This window comes from Arachis hypogaea, chromosome 7, assembly GCF_003086295.3.
Source record: "Arachis hypogaea cultivar Tifrunner chromosome 7, arahy.Tifrunner.gnm2.J5K5, whole genome shotgun sequence".
Classification (NCBI taxonomy): domain Eukaryota; kingdom Viridiplantae; phylum Streptophyta; class Magnoliopsida; order Fabales; family Fabaceae; genus Arachis; species Arachis hypogaea.
In genome coordinates this window covers 76,691,993-76,696,250 of record NC_092042.1, presented here as the reverse complement: position 1 = coordinate 76,696,250, position 4,258 = coordinate 76,691,993, and the positions used below count along the sequence as shown (strand labels likewise).

At 42.1% G+C, this 4,258-nt stretch overlaps 1 non-coding gene across 1 annotated transcript; it reads right to left on the bottom strand.

Annotated features, from left to right (window-relative positions):
- Positions 1-978: 978 nt before the first annotated feature.
- On the bottom strand, positions 979-1,086 carry LOC112704804 (small nucleolar RNA R71). Its single transcript, XR_003155411.1, has one exon. It is a non-coding gene; the product is annotated as a small nucleolar RNA R71 (small nucleolar RNA).
- Between the last annotated feature and the right edge of the window lie 3,172 nt (positions 1,087-4,258).

The window sequence follows — 4,258 nt, the reverse complement described above, 5'->3', positions numbered from 1 at the left end:
TAAAATCAAATATTTTTTAAAATGTTTTTCAAATCATATCTTCTCAATCACATCTTTTTAAAAACCAATCATATCTTCTTAACCACATCTTTTTCAAAATAGTTTTCAATCATATCTTTTTAATTTCTAATTTCAAAATCTTTTTCAAAAATCACTTGATTTCTTTTCCACTCTTGGTTTTCGAAAATCAATTAAGGTTTTTCAAAATGTTTTCAAAATCTTTGACTTAATTTTCGAAAATTACTTCTCCTCTTTTCACATCCTTCTATTTATGGACTAACACTATTCCTTAATGCAAAATTCGAACTCCATCTTTCTTGATAAAGTTCGAACTTTCTACCTCTGCCTTCTATTTTTCTTTTCCTCTGACACCTCAAGGAATCTCTATACTGTGACATAGAGGATTCCATATTTTCTTGTTTTCTTCTCTTTCATATGAGCAGAAGCAAAGACAAAAGCATTCTTGTTGAGGCTGATCCTGAACCTGAAAGGACCTTGAAGCGAAAGCTAAGAGAAGCTAAGGCACAATTCTCTGTAGAGGACCTAACAGAAATCTTCAAGGAAGAAGAACCTATGGCAGCCGAAAACAACAACAATGTCAATAATGCAAGGAGGGTGCTGGGCGACTTTACTGCACCTACTCCCGACTTCTATGGGAGAAGCATCTCTATCCCTGCCATTGGAGCAAACAACTTTGAGCTTAAGCCTCAATTAGTTTCTCTAATGCAACAAAATTGCAAGTTCCATGGACTTCCATTGGAAGATCCTCATCAGTTTTTAGCTGAATTCTTGCAAATCTGTGACACTGTCAAGACTAATGGGGTTGACCCTGAGGTCTACAGACTTATGTTATTCCCTTTTGCTGTAAGAGACAGAGCTAGAATATGGTTGGACTCACAACCTAAAGAAAGCCTGAACTCTTGGGAAAAGCTAGTCAATGCCTTCTTGGCAAAGTTCTTTCCACCTCAAAAATTGAGTAAGCTTAGAGTGGAAGTCCAAACCTTCAGACAGAAGGAAGGAGAATCCCTCTATGAAGCTTGGGAAAGATACAAACAATTAATCAGAAAGTGTCCCTCTGATATGCTTTCTGAATGGAGCATCATAGGTATTTTCTATGATGGTCTCTCTGAACTATCCAAGATGTCTTTGGATAGCTCTGCTGGAGGATCTCTTCATCTGAAGAAGACGCCTACAGAAGCTCAAGAACTAATTGAAATGGTTGCAAATAACCAATTCATGTACACTTCTGAAAGAAATCCCGTGAACAGTGGGACAAATCAGAAGAAAGGAGTTCTTGAGATTGACACTCTGAATGCCATATTGGCATGATCCTGAAAAATGCACCAGGTAGTACTAAGGAAGCTTCCTCTGAAGAAGAAGCTTATGATCCTGAGAACCCTTCAATGGAAGAGGTGAATTACATGGGAGAACCCTATGGAAACACCTATAATCCTTCATGGAGAAATCATCCAAATCTCTCATGGAAGGATCAACAGAGACCTCAACAAGGTTTCAACAATAATAATGGTGGAAGAAACAGGTTTAGCAATGGCAAGCCTTTTCCATCATCTTCTCAGCAACAGACAGAGAGTTCTAAGCAGAACACCTCTGACTTAGCAACCATGGTCTCTGATCTAATCAAAACCACTCAAAGTTTCATGACTGAAACAAGGTCCTCCATTAGAAATTTGGAGGCACAAGTGGGACAGCTGAGCAAGAAAATTACTGAACTCCCTCCTAGTACTCTCCCAAGCAATACAGAAGAAAATCCAAAAGGAGAGTGCAAGGCCATCAACATGGCCGAATTAGGAGAGGAGGGAGAGGCAGTGAACGCCACTGAGGAAGACCTCAATGGACGTCCACTGACCTCCAATGAGTTCCCCAAAGAGGAACCATGGGAATCTGAGGCTCAAAATGAGACCATAGAGATTCCATTGGACTTACTTCTGCCATTCATGAGCTCTGATGAGTATTCTTCCTCTGAAGAGGATGAGTATGTCACTGAAGATCAAGTTGCTAAATACCTTGGAGCAATCATGAAGCTAAATGACAAGTTATTTGGAAATGAGACTTGGGAGGATGAACTCCCTTTGCTCACCAAAGAACTGGATGACTTGTCTAGGCAGAAATTACCTCAAAAGAGACAGGATCCTGGGAAGTTTTCAATACCTTGTACCATATGCACCATGACCTTCAAGAAGGCCTTGTGTGACCTAGGGTCAAGTGTAAACCTCATGCCTCTCTCTGTAATGGAGAAGCTAGGGATCTTTGAGGTGCAAGCTGCAAGAATCTCACTAGAGATGGCAGACAACTCAAGAAAACAAGCTTATGGACTTGTAGAGGATGTTCTGGTAAAAGTTGAAGACCATTACATCCCTGCTGATTTCATAGTCCTAGAGACTGGGAAGTGCATGGATGAATCCATCATCCTTGGCAGACCCTTCCTAGCCACAGCAAAGGCTGTGATTGATGTTGATAGAGGAGAAATGATCATTCAAGTGAATGAAGAATCCTTTGTGTTTAAGGCTCAAGGATATCCCTCTGTCACCATGGAGAGGAAGCATGAAGAGCTTCTCTCAAAACAGAGTCAAACAGAGCCCCCACAGTCAAACTTTAAGTTTGGTGTTAGGAGGTCACAACCAACTTCTAAGTTTGGTGTTGAACCCCCACATTCAAACTCTAAGTTTGGTGTAGGGAGGTTCCAACATTGCTCTGAGTATCTGTGAGGCTCCATGAGAGCCCTCTGTCAAGCTACTGACATTAAAGAAGCGCTTGTTGGGAGGCAACCCAATGTTATTTTTTATTTATTTTCTTTTGTTATTTTATGTTTTCTGTAGGTTGATGATCATGAGAAGTCACAAAATCAATTGAAAAAGCAAAAACAGAATGAAAAACAGAAAGAAAAATAGCACACCCTGGAGGAAGATCCTGCTGGCGTTTAAACGCCAGTAAGGCTAGCAGATGGGCGTTTAACGCCCAGTCTGGCACCATTCTGGGCGTTTAACGCCAGAAAGGGACACCATCCCGGCGTTTAACGCTAGAATTGGCACAAAGAGCAATTTTGCTCGCCACTTGGTGCAGGGATGACTTTTCCTTGACACCTCAGGATCTGTGGACCCCACAGGATCCCTACCTACCCCACCACTCTCTCTCTCTTCTTCACCCATTCACCAATCACCTCAACACCTCTTCCCCAAAAACCCTTCACCTATCAAATCCCATCTTTCTCTTCACCACTCACATCCATCCTTCATAAAACCCCACCTACCCCACCATTCAAATTCAAACCACTTTCCCTCCCAAACCCACCCATACATGACCGAACCATAACCCTCCCCCCACTCCTATATAAACCCTTCTTCACTCCTTCGTTTTCACACAACCTAAACACTACTTCTCCCCCCTTTGGCCGAACCACAAGGCCATCTCCATCTCCTCTATTTCTTCTTCTTCTACTCTCTTCTTTCTTCTTTTGCTCGAGGACGAGCAAACCTTTTAAGTTTGGTGTGGTAAAAGCATTGCTTTTTGTTTTTCCATAACCATTTATGGCATCCAAGGCCGGAGAAACCTCTAGAAAGAGGAAAGGGAAGGCAAAAGCTTTCACCTCCGAGTCATGGGAGATGGAGAGATTCATCTCAAGGGTGCATCAAGACCACTTCTATGAAGTTGTGGCCTTGAAGAAGGTGATCCCCGAGGTCCCTTTCAAACTCAAAAAGAGTGAATATCCGGAGATCCGACATGAGATCCGAAGAAGAGGTTGGGAAGTTCTTACCAACCCCATTCAACAAGTCAGAATCTTAATGGTTCAAGAGTTCTATGCCAATGCATGGATCACCAAGAACCATGATCAAAGTGTGAACCCGGATCCAAAGAATTGGCTTACTATGGTTCGGGGGAAATACTTGGATTTTAGTCCGGAAAATGTAAGGTTGGCATTCAACTTGCCCATGATGCAAGGAGATGAACACTCTTACACTAGAAGGGTCAACTTTGATCAAAGGTTGGACCAAATCCTCATAGACATTTGTGAAGAGGGCGCCCAATGGAAGAGAGATTCAAGAGGAAAGCCGGTTCAATTGAGAAGGCATGACCTCAAACCCGTGGCTAGGGGATGGTTGGAGTTTATCCAACGCTCAATCATTCCCACTAGCAACCGGTCCGAAGTTACTATAGACCGGGCTATCATGATTCATAGCATCATGATTGGAGAAGAAATAGAAGTTCATGAGGTGATATCCCAAGAACTTTATAAGGTGGC